Below are 15,320 nucleotides of genomic sequence, written 5' to 3' on the forward strand. Positions count from 1 at the left end.
TTAAATTATTAGACTTAATTAGTGTAAATAGAAGCATAATTAATATATAATTTTGAGATTCCTAATATCCTAATTTAATACCAATTAAACTGATCATTAGATTTATTATTGTACTAAATACATGAGAAAAAAAAATCAGATATCGACAGTATTTTCACAAATTATGACACTTTTAAATTATTAATATCTAATAATTATACTCCTTAAAATATTAATAATTGAAACTTAATCAATTGGAACCTAATAATTGGAATTATAATCTGCTAATAAAATTTTTCTGTTTAAATTTTTTAGAATAAAAAAATATTTTAAATAATACTAAATATAAATAAATATAATATAAATTTATTATATAATAAAATAGAAAAAACGTGTATTTTAATATATTAGTATATATACAAATGGTAAGAATTATATATTATATATTAAAATTTTGATGCGTGCATGAATGTTTTAAATTAATTAATAAAAGAAAAATATATTTTTATATTATTAAAAAAATATTTTAATTTATTACTAATTATATACATTATATGTTATTTATATAAATTATACTACTACAATTATATATAATTTTTTTTAAATTAGAGAACTAAATTATTATATCATTAATTAACTATTAAATTAATAATTAAATTATTATATAATAATTATCATGACTATTAGGTTATGTTCTAACATTCAGTTTAATATATTGTTAAATAAAATATTATCTAAAGTTTTTGTATTTATTTTTTTTTTCCATAAATATGATCTTATTGAAAATATTAAGATAATGTTCGAACATAAAGTTTAAAAATTTAAAATTAGAATACTTTGATTGTGGAGTGTACAACAATTTGAAACGCAGACATAAAAATCCAATCAAAATAGTTCTAAATGATGAAGAAATAATTGTAATTTATATATCAATAATAAATTAATTATATATTTCATACAATTCTTAATTAATTCTTTGTTTTGGTATTATTTTATAAGGGTGTCTTATATAGTGCACAAATAAAAATTTAAATATATCTCTATTTGAAATATATATATATATATATATATATATATATATATATATATATATTAAGAAAGAGATTATGATATATGATATAATCAACCTTGGCGTTAGTCAAAATAAGATTAATTTTAAACCAATCAACCATCAATATAGATTTTACTTAAAGAAATTAAAAATACAATTTTATACTCACTTGAAGACTCTTCAATCCCGACAAATTCTTTTTTGCTTTGAACTAAACGAACAAAATATTCTAAGAGAAAAAAGACGACTCATACTTGATAGGTAAAAATTATATCATTTATATTTAAATTAGTTAGTTTAAATATATTTTGATAAAGTTTTTAAAAATAAAATTTTATACTTGTAATTTATAAATACAATAAGACTTTTAACTAGAAAAGAAAATTTAAAAATTTATAATAAATTTAATAATAAAGTATTTTTATTGTGCTAGAATTTAATGAGTTGTGACGAATTAAAATATTTATAAAAATATTTTTAAGTTTAATGTAAGAAATTATTTTAAATTTATTTTAATATGTTAATTATAAAGATAGATCTAAGTTGAGATTCACATTTTATAAGAATTTTATGAAATAATTTATTAAGTATATGTATAATCATATAAATAAAAAATATATTAAATAAATTAAATATGTTCATAATTTTTTTAAAATATATTTTAAACATAAATATAAAAAAATAAATATTTTATGTGTATCGCAAAGATATATACACTAATTTTGTTTGTATAATTAGTTATTTAAGGGTGATGCTAAATTTTATTAATTGCTTTTATAATAATTAAATTCAAATACAAAATTTATAAGCTCATTTACACCTTTATTTATATATTACATGCATGCAATAATGATCAATAGATTTATTGATAAAGAAAAGAAAGAAAAAGTGTCACTAGAATAATAATGATTCGGATTGGCATTGAAAAGAATATAAAGATGGCAGATAGACTCATGCATAAAATGACAGTTAAAGATTAATGGAAAGATTTGGCGTTGAATATGAAGACAAAATCTGGAAATATTATTATATTTGAAAACAAAGGAAATTAGAAAGAGAACTTGTGTGCTATGGATACACCGCTTAACCGCCATATATTAACTTCAAAATTTTTTGGTTTAATTATTGCCTGGGAGATGTTAAAATAATATTTTTTTTCTATTTATAAAATATATATTTTTTCTTTTATAACTTTTAAAAAATTTCTTTTTTTTAATTTTTATGTTAATTAATATTAATTTTACCTATTTTTTTTTTAAAAAATTACTTTTTATAAAAATACTCTTTAATAAAAAAATTATTTTTTATCAATAAATTTTACTTACAAAAATACTATTTAATAAATTATTTTAATAAGCAAAAAAATTATTAACAAAAATTTTGGTAAAATTATAATTTAATAATCAAAAAATTATTAAAGAGTATCTTAAAAAATAATTTAATTATTAAAATTTTAAAAAAATATTTTAGTAAAAATATAATTTAATCAATAAAAAAATAATTTATAAAAAAATATTTTGGTAAACAAAATTTAATGACAAAAAAATAAAATTTTTGCTAAAGAATATTTATGCAAAAAAATAAATTTTTTTTTGAAAAATGGATAAAGTTAATATTAGTTAACACAAAAAATTTAAAATAGATTAAAAAGGAGATTTTTTTAAAGTTATAAAAGAAGGAAATGTACATTTTATAAATAGAGGAGAGAGAAGTGTCATTTTAGTATCTCGCAGGGGAGGGAAGTGAAATTTTGTCTTAATTATTGTATTGATTTTTATAATTTTATTAAATTTATATTAAATTTTTATTTTTTAATTAAATTTTACAAACGGGGAATCTTCTCGGTCATTGCGGTAATTCCGATTTTTGAGAGCGGATTCTAGCCTTAAGAGCTTTTCTTCTAGCTCCTTTCGTCGCTCTATCTCATTCTTCAAGTTTCTCTCCGCCTCTCGCTGTCGTTCTAACTCTTGTTCTAGTTGCTCCAAACGCCCTTGGTGGCCGTGGAATAGTCCCATGAAGTCGGTTGCATGGGTTTGTCCTTCTTTTCCGGACTCGCGCCCATCAGAAAAGTTTGCTTTTGGGTCTTTCAATCCAGAAGTACCCTCTCTATTCTGATCGGCGCCACCTTAGTGGGTGGCCACGTTCGCCTCATTGTTTCCAACGTCTAGATTTTCTTGCTCAGAATCGGACGCCGTATGACCATCTTCTGGTGAATTGCCCGCCATTACTGGTTGATCCAATCGTCTGAGGAGGGAAGCTTCCGAGCAGGTTTGCGTTTGGGGGCTTCCATCCGACTTGTATGCGTGAGAAAATGGGGGGTGGTACTTGCAAAGACACTCCGATGTCTAAGTCAGCAAGGGTGTAAGCAGGTTTAGAGATTATTGGGACTTAGAGATACCTGAGGGGTGTCAATGTATTTATAGTGGTGAACCAAAAACCACCGTTGATGTAGTTCTACCTTTTAAGGAGGATAACCGTCCCTTTATCTTATGGAAGTTGAGATATGGCTCCTGAAAGTGGGTCGAGAGATTTTAGGGGCGGCTACTTATCTGAATGAGTGTTATCTGCCAAGTAATCTTCGTCCCCAACTTCTTTGGACCAAGTCGTTGTTGAGACCGACTTCTTAAGAGAAGGTCGGTGTCGAGTGAGGGCCAATCTTTGGATTGGGCCTCTTATTTGGATCTGGACCTTAGTATTGGGCCAGGGTATGAACAGTGCCCCTACTTGAGCGCAATCCCAGTGAAGAGTTGGGCTCGAGTATTTTGACTCGGGCTTATAACCGACCTGTTGAGGAACCGACGTGATTTTTCGGAACCGACGTGTTTCAAAAATTTCCCAACATTCGCGTCTAATCAAACGTCGTGTCTGTTAGGGACTTGCGTATTTACGCATAGGAAACAATTACATTGGTAACGGCGCACCTCTTTAATGAATGCCTTCGTTTTTACCATTATGCCCCTAACGTGTTTATAAATACTTTCCCTCTCTTTATTTCGTTTCTGAAAACCTTCGCATTTGCACACTTTATTCGAGAGGGACTTCTTCTGCTCAAAGGGGCTTCTCAAGCCATTGCTGCCTCTGCCCCCTTTCAAGCAAAGGTTAGTTCTTTTCTCTTCTCTCTTTTTTGCGAATGCTTTTAGTTTGCATGTTTTTTGAGAGGAGTGTTGGCTGTAATAGGTCCAGTGACTCTGTTTGCCTGAGAAGTTTATATTAGGCTTTTTAGAGGCTCTATTTTTTATTCTTTTTCCTTTTCTCTTTGTAGGATTTGTCACCCCTTTTTTAGAAAAAGATGTCTTTCTTAGGATCTCTTTTCCATTGGGTGGATGTCACGGTCCTTGGGGAGGAACCTCTTGTAGATGCTAATTACGTTACTGATCTTCGTACTCATCATAGAATTTGTGTTCTCGATGAGGATGAGCCAAAGTATGAATTGATTGCCTCGGGTCCAGAAGACCGGGTTTGTTTTGGGAGGGCTTCTGATGAAGACCCTCATTTCTTTTTATGTATGAGAGTCTTTTTACTCGACTGGGAGTTTTTCTACCCTTTTCTGCGTTTGAGATTTCCACCCTGCACCACTGCCGTGTCGCTCCTACTCAACTCCATCCCAACTCTTGGGGTTTCTTGAAGGTTTACCAACTTATCAGTCAGGCCTTAGATTTTTCGACCTCTTTGAGGATTTTCTTTTATCTTTTTCATATGACCAAACCCTTTAGTGGGCAAAACAATAAACAACAGTGGGTGTCCTTCCGAGCTATTCAAGGCCGGAGAGTGTTCAACCTTTTTGATGAGTCTTTTCATGACTTCAAAAATTTCTTTTTTTAAAGTTCAAGTTGTAGAGGGTCACCACCCCTTTTTCCTGGATGAAAATTATGTTCCTTGCTTCCCCCTGTACTGGTCGGAAGCCTCTTCTGTGGAAAAATATAGTCTGGACGATCTGGACGAGGTAGAGGAGGCTATTGTGGGGTTCTTCCGAGAAGTTTGGGGAAGAGCCCTTTATCTTGATACAAAAAAGTTCCTCCAGGGGTCTCTGATCTTTGTACAGACTCAATTAAGTAGATATGATTGTTTCTTGATTTGCTCCGACTTATTTTAACTATTTTTGACTATGGAATTCTTCTTTCTTTGTAAATTGATTTTTTGCCTTCTTTTTCAGAAATGGTGAAGAAAGCTCCTGCCTCCTCTTATCAAAAAGTTCAGGATGCCAAGAAAAGATCTCGGGCGCGGGTGGACGCTGCAAGGGCCACTGGCGATCTTCCTCCTCCTCCTCCTCCTCCTCATAATTTGGGGACTTCCTCCTGTCCTATCACGGTATCCTCTTCCTCCACTTCCTCTCTTCCTTCTCCTCCCCCTCCGTCCCGACCTTCCCCTGAACCCGAGAAGAAGAAGCGAAAGACTTCTGGCTCTTCTTCCAATGTTACATTCGATGGTCCCCAATTTGTCCGAAACTATATTTTTCCTCATTCATCCATTAATATGGATGATGCTATGGTTCGAAACCATCTGAATGTTATAGTTCAGGAAAGCATCCAGGCGGCTGGGGTGTGTACGAAGCTCCTGGATATTTTTGAACGTACTCCCCTTAGTTCTTTGGATTCTCCCCAAAGGGTTGAGGAGCTTGAGGGGAGAATTTCTTTATACCAAGAGGAGGAGAAGAATTTGAGGGAGGAGGTTACCAAGTTAAATGAGAATGATCGGATTCGAGAGAGGGAGAAGAAGTTGATGGGCCAGTGTGCTATGGCGGAGGGCCTTAAGGAGAAGGCGGAGCAGAATTACATTAAGCTTTTTGGGGAGAATTTGGATTTGAAAAAGGAGCTCTCTGGGTGTCGGGACGCTTATCAGGACTTGGAGGATTCAATTGCTGAAGGGGCAGAGGAGGCATGGAGGATCTTTAAGGAACAAGTCGGAGTTATTGCTCCCGACTTGGACCTCTCTCCATTAGATCCCGACAAGATCGTAGTGAATGGTGTGATTGTCTCCCCTCCTCGACCTGAAACTGACTCCGAGTTGAAGACTCGGGGGCAAACGATAATGGAGTCTCCTCCTCGGGAGGACGTTCCGAGTTCCTTGAAGGTTCCTTCTGAAGGCCCTGACCAGCCTGCTTCGACTCCTTCTGATGCTGCTCTGACTTCTCTCCCTGGTCCTGGTTGTGATGGCCCTTCTCCTGGTGGTGGTGATCTTCCTCTTTCTTAACTGACTGTGGCTATAAGGTGGTCCGGCCTGTGGGCCCCCTGTTTTTTAAACAATTTTATTTTGTTTTATTGTGGTGGTTGGTACTGAACATTTCCTAGCCCTTTATGGCCGTAAACAAAATATTTAAAAATACCTTTTTTTTGGATAAGGGTTTAGGATATCTTTTGTTGTGCGCATGCTATCTGTTTAGGTTATTTTTGCGGAAAAAACCTTTTTTGATCTTTTTGAAAATCTTTTATCTTGGCTTGGCTATCTTTTTCTTCTAAGTTATTTTGAACTTGTAGGAACTTGGGACAGCCTATGCCTTTGATTTTTGATAGATTTACTTATTCTCTTTTCATATTCTTTGTACTCAATTTTTCGATTTATTGAGTTTCTGTAACTTAGGCTATTTTTGCGATGCATTTCTTTTCTTCTCGTTTTTCCCGACTTGTAGGTTGAGTAATTTCCGAGTTTTTATCATGATCTACTTTTATAACCTCTTTACACCAACTTGTACCTCGTCGTTTCATCCTGACGACCATATAGGTCGGTTCATTGGATTTTCACGCTTTGTCGAGCTTAAGTCGGCGCGTTTCGTAGAAAGAGTAAAAAGTAAAAAGGAATTTATAAAGAGATATTTAAAAAAAGTTCTTTATTTATTTGCAAAGGTACTTTGTTGCTACTAAGGGTTTTTGATAATTTGCAGCCCCTTAGCCTCCACTTTGATGCCTCGTTAAAAACCCTCCTTTAGAAAAACCCTTTCTTTGGGAAAAAAATCATGAAGTTGGGAAAAGAGTACATCAGGGAATAGAGTTCGCTTTTAACTATAGTACCTTTTCATATTACAAGCATGCCACGACCTAGGTAGCTCGGCGCCGTTTAAGTCGATCACCTTATAGTAGCCTTTGCATAAGACCTCACTAATTTTGTATGGTCCTTTCCAATTAGCAGCAAGTTTTCCTTCCCTAGATTTATTGACTCCAATGTCATTTCTAATCAGAACTAAATTGTCTGGGGTGAAACTTCTTCAAATGACTTTTTTATTATACCTATTTGTCATCCTTTGTTTCAGCGCTGCTTCTCTTATCTGGGCTTGTTCTCGGACTTTGGGGAGTAGTTCCAGTTCTTCTTTGTGCCCTTGTATGTTTTCGACCTCATCGTAGAAGCTTGCCCTTGTATGGCTTTTTCTCTTCCTCCTTCTCATCTTCTGCTACTTCTTGTTCTTTTTTAAATCATCATTACCATCTTCTTCTTCTTTTTTTCTTATTCATCTTTTTATTTTTATTTTACCTTCTCAAATTTCTTCTTGTTTTACTCTCTCACCAACACCACCTCCTCCTCCTCCTCTTCTTCCCCCTTCTTTTTCATTGGAATTTCTTCTCCTCCTTCCTTTTCCTCCTTTTTCTCCATCATCAGTTATCTCGTTGTTGAAAATAATGAATAATTTAAGTTCATATTGTCAATTAAACCAGAACGAAATTGATTATTTTGAATCCAATCAAGTGGTTGAGGTGTGGTTCGATTCTATTTAATGTTTTCGTTAGTAGTTTATGATTCTATAGGTGAATAATGTTGGTTTTATTTGTGAAAACTGTTGTTTATCATTGATGGTTTGAATTGAATGTAATGTAAAAGTTCTGCATTAAAGAAAATATTTTTCTGTATTTGGGTATAACACAAAGATAATTGGGTGTATTCTTTAAGAATTTTTGGTGTATGTGTACTGATAAGTTTTGCATAATTCAAAACTCTTCTTCTCCCTCCTCCTCAAATATTTTTCTGTATTTGGGTATAACACAAAGATATTTGGGTGTATTCTTTAAGAATTTTTGGTGTATGTGTACTGATAAGTTTTGCATAATTCAAAACTCTTCTTCTCCCTCCTCCTCATCTTCTGTTGCTTCTTCTTCTTCTTTTTCATCATCATCATCATCATCATCATCTTCTTCTTCTTCTTCTTAAGTTTTTTCTTATTTTACTCTTTTAACAAGAATAAAAACAAAAAAATCAAACAAAAAAGTAGAATAAACATATAATGGTACAAAATTACTTAGAAGAGGATAAATTTACATTCGTTCAACTAAAAGAAAGAAAGGAAAAAAAAGAAAAAAAATGCAGCATTAGAGAAAATATTTTTCTGTATTTACAGCAAATTTTGGTGTAACACGAAGATATTTGGGTGTATTATTTAAGAATTTTCGGTGTATGTGTGCTGATAAGTTCTGCATAATTCAAAACTCTTCATCTTTCTCCTCCTCATCTTCTGCTGCTTCTTCTTCTTCATCTTCTTATTTCATATTCTCATAATTTTTTTTGAGGGAAAAAATCAAATAAAGAAGAAAAAAATACATAATGTTGCAAAATCAATAGAAAGAGAAGGAGGAAAAAAAATACAGCAACAACAAGAGTAATAAAAAAATGACGATGAAGATGAAACACGATGCAAAAAAAGGAGGAGAAACGCAAAGAAGAAGAAAGATGAGGAGGAGGAGAAACGCGAAGAAAAAACGATGGTTGTAGTTTTGATCGAAAAAGAAGAAAAAGCGTCTTTCATAATGGTGAGTGGACGCACAATGAAAACCATTGGGTAGCGCGTGTTAACACGCTCATATGGGTGAGCGTCCTTTTTGTTGGATGTGGCTTAATTTGTATGACTTGTAAACTAAAATAACTTGTATGTGTAGCACTTCTGTATTGCAAAATACATAAATAAAGAAGTTAATATATAAAATTTTTATTGGTTTTATATTAGAGTAAAATTAAACTCTTAAATTCATTAATCTAAGAATGATTATGATGGTATTGATGTAGTTATAGATATTAGATAACGCTAAATTAGGATATATGGTATACGTTGTATAAAGTTATTGATATGGCTATAAATAAAATTACGGTTTGTTAAATGTCGGACTAGATTTTTTTATAAATAAGGGTAAATTGATATAGATAAGTCTAGAATTGTTATAAATATTATTATTCACTTTAAATATTATTATTCTCATCATGAGGTTACCACCTAATTTGTTGTATGATATATTTTTTTTGTAAGATGTGTTTTTTTGTAATTAAAAAGAATTTGTTGCTAGTTAGATTTTTAAATTAAATGGTTGAATGAAACAAGTTTGTTATAGTTTCAATGATTGTTGTAATTAAATTAATTCGTATAGCATATTGCTTACAAAAATATTATTGTGTAATGTAATTGACTCGTTGTATTAAGGCCATCCGGAGATAGTTATTTTGGTGGCACATTTTTGGTGTCTCCATTTCAAAATAGATTTAAGTTATGTTTGTTTGTAGAGACAGTATATTAAAACACAAAATTATGTTTGATATATGAGATATGAATAAGAATATTGTGTTTAGAAATATTAAATTAGTATATTTTATATTTATTTTAACAGACAAGATATATAAATATTAATAAAAGACACAATTTATTTTTTATTTTTTATTTTATTATTTTTATTAATTTTTTATTATTATAATTTTTATTATTATATTTTTTTTTCAAATTTTTTGAACGAATAAAAATAAAAATAAATTAAATTTTTATAATTTATTCTATGTTATTATCAAATAAAATATAAAAATTTTAAATTTTATATCTCTGTTTTTTATGTCTTATTTTCAATGTCTTATCTTGTTCTAAAAAATAAAGACAGCTTTAAGTGCTTTCTACCAATGCGAATAAAAATAATCTTAATATATATGTTTGAGCATACATTATTATGATGATATTGTCCATTCCACAACAATAACAAACTTGTTCATTAACACATCAATAACATCACCAAAATTCAACAACTAAAAGACATAAAAATTGTCTACATACAAAATAAAACAAACAATAATTCATTCACATATCACCTATAATTTTATTAAATTAAAATTCTATCAGTCACTACACTTCACTTGCAAGAATTGCTTCATGTCTCTTCTAGTATCACCTTGTGTTGTTGCTTTCATCCAGATCTTATCAATTTGCCTCTAATGCATTTTACTAATAATGAGATTATGAAACTAAAATAATTAGAATAACCTGAAGATGAATGTGGCCAAAAAATCATAATTGATTGGACTTAATTAAAAAATATTTAGCAGCTTAACTTTTTAAAAAAATATTTAACCAAAAAATCATTAACTATCCCATCAAACTCAAGTTCCTTATGATTGCCATGAAGATAAGGATTTAAGGAAGACCAACCAATATTATGTAGCATCACCAACTGTAATCCATCTATCTATCTAGTATTACCTACTGTAATCCATTTTATACTTCTACTATATACATTAGTATTCATCAATTACTAATTCACTGCATTATAGTAACTATTTATTTTATTTCAAGTAAAAATTATTCAACAAAGAAGATTATAAATATCAAAAGAGTAATATCATAAAAAAATATATTTGATAATCATACTAAGTGTATTTTAAAAATCAATCATCAATTAATAATTTAATTACTTATTTATTATATATTTGATTATTTTAATAACTACTTAATTAATTAAAAATTATGTAAATTAATATGTTTAAATATATATAAATATATAAATATATATAAATACATAATAACTAGTTTAATGGTTAATTTTAAATGTATATATAATATCTTCATACATTTAATTATACTCGCTCAAAATACAAATGTTTGACAATACACATGTTTTAAATAATGTACCCAAAAAATTATCACGTACAATACACATATTTTTTTTTATCAAATTTTACTCTTCAGAAAAAATTCTAAAATAATGTATATATATACCGCTCGACTCATGATCCCTCTGTAAATCATGTTGCTTGTATGCGAAGTTTGTATTCGTAGGTTTTGATGAATGACAAACCAACAAAAGACATGAAAGACAAACCAACAAACAACTTGAATGAACAAGCATGTTGAAAGATCAACCAACATTCAACGTTGAGGAATGAAGAGTTGAAAGCAACACAACAACAACAAGAAACTCAAGTCCACAACATTTGAAGACAAGTATAGTGTCTTAGGACTTAAGTAACTTCTTGTTAAGAACCAATTGCTAAATCTCTCAACACACACTCACAAAATGTTTTGATGCACATCTTGCAATTCGATGCTAGCCAAATGGTTTAAAAACTTGTTTTCAAAGGTACAAAAGCATAGGAATTGACTCCAACAAGTTTGAGATCAATCCTAAGCATTTTGAAGTGATTTTAAGCCATTCTTTAAGGTTTGCATCGATGCACACTCATCTTGCATCGATGCAAAACATGCAACGACTTGTTGCATCGATGCAAAGATGTTTGCATCGATGCAACCTAGCTGAAAATTCAAATTTCAGCTTCAAAGACACATTTGCATCGATGCAAAGTGTTATGCATCGATGCAAATGATTCAAAAATATAAAAAACGGCTAGTTTTATCAAAACGGCTTCATCCCATTAACTCCCAAACGTTTCTAAGGTTTGGGGAGTCTATAAATAGATGGATTGAAGCCTTATTTCAGATATGTGAGTATTTGCAAACTATCTTGTTCATATTCTTTCATTCTACACATTTTTAAGGTGTTATAATACACAATTTGAGAGAGCAATATCAATTGGTTCAATAGTGCTAAACTTGTAATCATACACTCTTCTAGAGAGTACTCATTTCATCTCAACAATTCTTTGAGAATTGTTTTCTTGTAACACTTTGTAAATTGGAGTGTGATCTCCAAGGTTGAGTCAAGAGTTATAAACACTATAGTCGGTGAGGATACCAAAGAAGTATACTAAGTACTCAAGGCAAATCTTAGAGAAGGAGTCTCTAAGTGGAGTGGGTTAGTATACGAGTGGTGATCATATACCGTGAGGTGTTAGAAACTAAGGACTCGGATTGTAAAAGGTTTTGCGCGAGCACCTTGAAGCTTGGCAATAGTGGAACTTCTCAATAGCGATTGAGAAAGAAAGTGGACGTAGGACAAGGATTGTGCCGAACCACTCTAAATAGCGTTTGCATCTCTCCAAACTCATCTCTTCTATATTATTGTCTTTTACCTTTGAGCAAATAAATTGTGATTGAAAAGTAGCTTCGTAAGTACTTAAGAAATAGCTTAAGTCCGATTGGTGAAAAGCTTGATCAATTTATTTGAGTTGGTGTCTATTGGAAAGTAAAAGCTCCTTATAAATGCTTAGCAATTGAGTTAAGCTCTTGGAAAAATACTAGTACAATAACACTTTTGTATATTGTCTTTAACTTTCGCAAAAAGATTTATTGTTGTTGCAATACTCAATTCACCCCCCCCTCTTGAGTAATTGTGCATAGGTTCTACAAGTGGTATCAGAGCTTAACCCTTTGAAAGACTTAACCGTTTAAGGGAAAAGATCATGGCAAGCACAAGCTTTAACAACAACAACACTAGTGAAGGTAACTCAACCGCTAGACCTCCTCTTTTTAGCGGAACAAATTACTCTTATTGGAAAAATAAGATGAGAATTTGGATCCGTTCTCAAGATGTGAGAATTTGGAAAGTGATTGAGAATGGAAATCACATTCCAACAAAGACAACAAGCGCTAAAGAAGGAGAAGTCTCCGTCTTAAAGCAAGTACCGAAAGGAGAAAATGAATATAGTGACGATGATTGGAAGAAAGTGGCAATGAATGATAAAGCCATCAACTTCATCCATTGTGCACTTAACGAGCATGACTATATGAAGATCTCTACATGTGAAACCGCTAAAGAGATTTGGGATAAACTCCAAATCACTTACGAAGGAACCGACCACGTTAAAGAATCAAAGGTATTTATGTTGGTTCATGAATGGGAAAATTTTAAAATGAAAGATGAAGAGAGCATTGAAGAAGCTCTTGAAAGACTCTCCAAGATCTTCAACAACCTAAGCATGCTTGGCACAAAATACAATGATAAACAAATTGTGACCAAGGTGCTTACAAGCCTTACACCAAAATGGAACTCCAAAGTGAACGCCATTGTGGAAGGAAGGCTCTATGATCAACTTACATTTGATCAACTACGAGGTAATCTTCTCACCTATGAGATGACTATGCTAAATAGACAAAAAGGTGAAGAAAGCAAGAAGAAAAGTCTCGCCCTTAAAACAACATCACTACAAGAAGAGAGTGATGATAATGAAGAAGAAGGAGATGAAGAATTTGCACTCTTATTAAAAAGATTCAATAAGTTTGCAATGAAGAAAAACTTCAAGAGCAAAACAAAGGTACCAAAATGCTATGAGTGTGGAGAAGTTGGACACATTAAACCCAATTGTCCAAAACTTCAAAAGGAGGACAAAAACAAGAAATTTAAGAAGAAGGAGAAAGCATACATATCATGGGAGAACGAGGATGAATCCGACTCCGATGACGACGAGGTTGCAAATCTTTGCTTAATGGCAAGCGAAGAAAAGGTTAGTAATGACAACTCCACTTCTTTTAACTTACAAGATGAATATGACGCCTTACTTGAGGTGTACACAAAACTTACCCAAGATTATTCTCTCCTAAAGAAAAAGAATATGGATCTTTTAAAACAAAATGAGATGTTGAAAAATGAGAATATCAATCTTGGAAAAGATAAGTGTAGCACAAGTAGTGATCCATACAAATCTTGTAAAATGCATGAAAATGAAATTACAAATCTTAAGAACACTTTAGCTAAGTTCAATGAATCTTCAAAGAACTTAGATAAAATGTTGAAAAACCAAAAGCATGTTCATAATAAGGAAGGTTTAGGTTTTGAAAAAGGAAAATTTAAAAATACTAAAACTCCTATTAGGCAACCGCAAGCCCAAAAGGCAAGCATGCCTAAAAGGAATGAAGCCTTTAAACATCCTCCTCAACATGCTTCATTTAGAAATTATAATCACAATGCATATAGATCAAAAGATGTTGCATTTAGGAAACAACCTAGGCAACCATTTAGAAACATGCATAGGATGCATAATCCAAATGTCATATGTCATTATTGCAATAAAGTAGGTCATATAGCACCCGTATGCTTTACTAGAATTAAACATATAAACTTTCGTAGTCAAGATACGAGATGGGCACCTTATGGGCATTATGCTCATACTAACCATCAAGGACCCAAATTCACTTGGGTACCTAAATCCCAATTTTAATTGTTTTGTAGGTACGTGTTGGAGCTAAGGATACAAATTGGTATGTTGATAGTGGATGCTCCAAACACATGACCGGCGATGAATCAAAGTTCACCGCAATAGAGCCTACAAACGGAGGAAACGTGATCTATGGAGACAACAACACCGGCAAAGTAATCGGCGTTGGAAAAGTTGGTAAAAATTCTTCTACCTCCATAGATAATGTTATACTTGTCAAAGGTCTCAAACATAATCTCATTAGTGTTAGCCAACTTTGTGACAAAGGAAACTTAGTCACCTTTAATTCAAAAAGTTGTTTGATAAAAAGGCAAGACACTAATGAAATTGTGCTAATTGGGCACCGTGTTGACAATGTATACATGATTAATCTAGATGAAGTTTCCTCAAATGATGTGAAATGCCTTGTTAGTAAAAATGATCAAACTTGGTATCTTGGATTCTAATCTAATATGATTCGTTTTGAATTCATTGTATTTATATTGCTAATTTTATATCTCTTACTAACTTAAGCATTGGAGATATCCAATTAGCCATTGTTTTGTAGGTTTATGAGTTGATGAATGAGTGATTAATCTTGAGGTAGATTGAAGAATTTGAAGATTATAAACAATGGAGGATCAACAAATTGAAGTTTATAATAGTTTAAATGAGTATATACATGATGGAACTCAAAGGATTGAAGAAAGAACCACCAAAGGATGAAAATTTGGTGATTTTGGGCAAAATGATGCATGTTGCATCGATGCAACCAAGCTTTGCATCGATGCAAAGCACACGACGTGCTATGTGCATCGATGCAAAGCCCATTGCATCGATGCAAACAAGACCAAATTACATAAAAACACGTAAATTTGGCATTTTTGTGCAAACAAAACCCCACTTTTTCATCATCTTCAACCTCACAACTCATATCTCCACCTCCAAACCTCCATTACCTCCAAAACAAGCTCACATATAGCTTCATACAACTCACAAAACTTAGATACCCACTACAAACAAATTACATATT

Source organism: Arachis hypogaea, chromosome 15 (assembly GCF_003086295.3).
Source record: "Arachis hypogaea cultivar Tifrunner chromosome 15, arahy.Tifrunner.gnm2.J5K5, whole genome shotgun sequence".
Taxonomy (NCBI): Eukaryota; Viridiplantae; Streptophyta; class Magnoliopsida; order Fabales; family Fabaceae; genus Arachis; species Arachis hypogaea.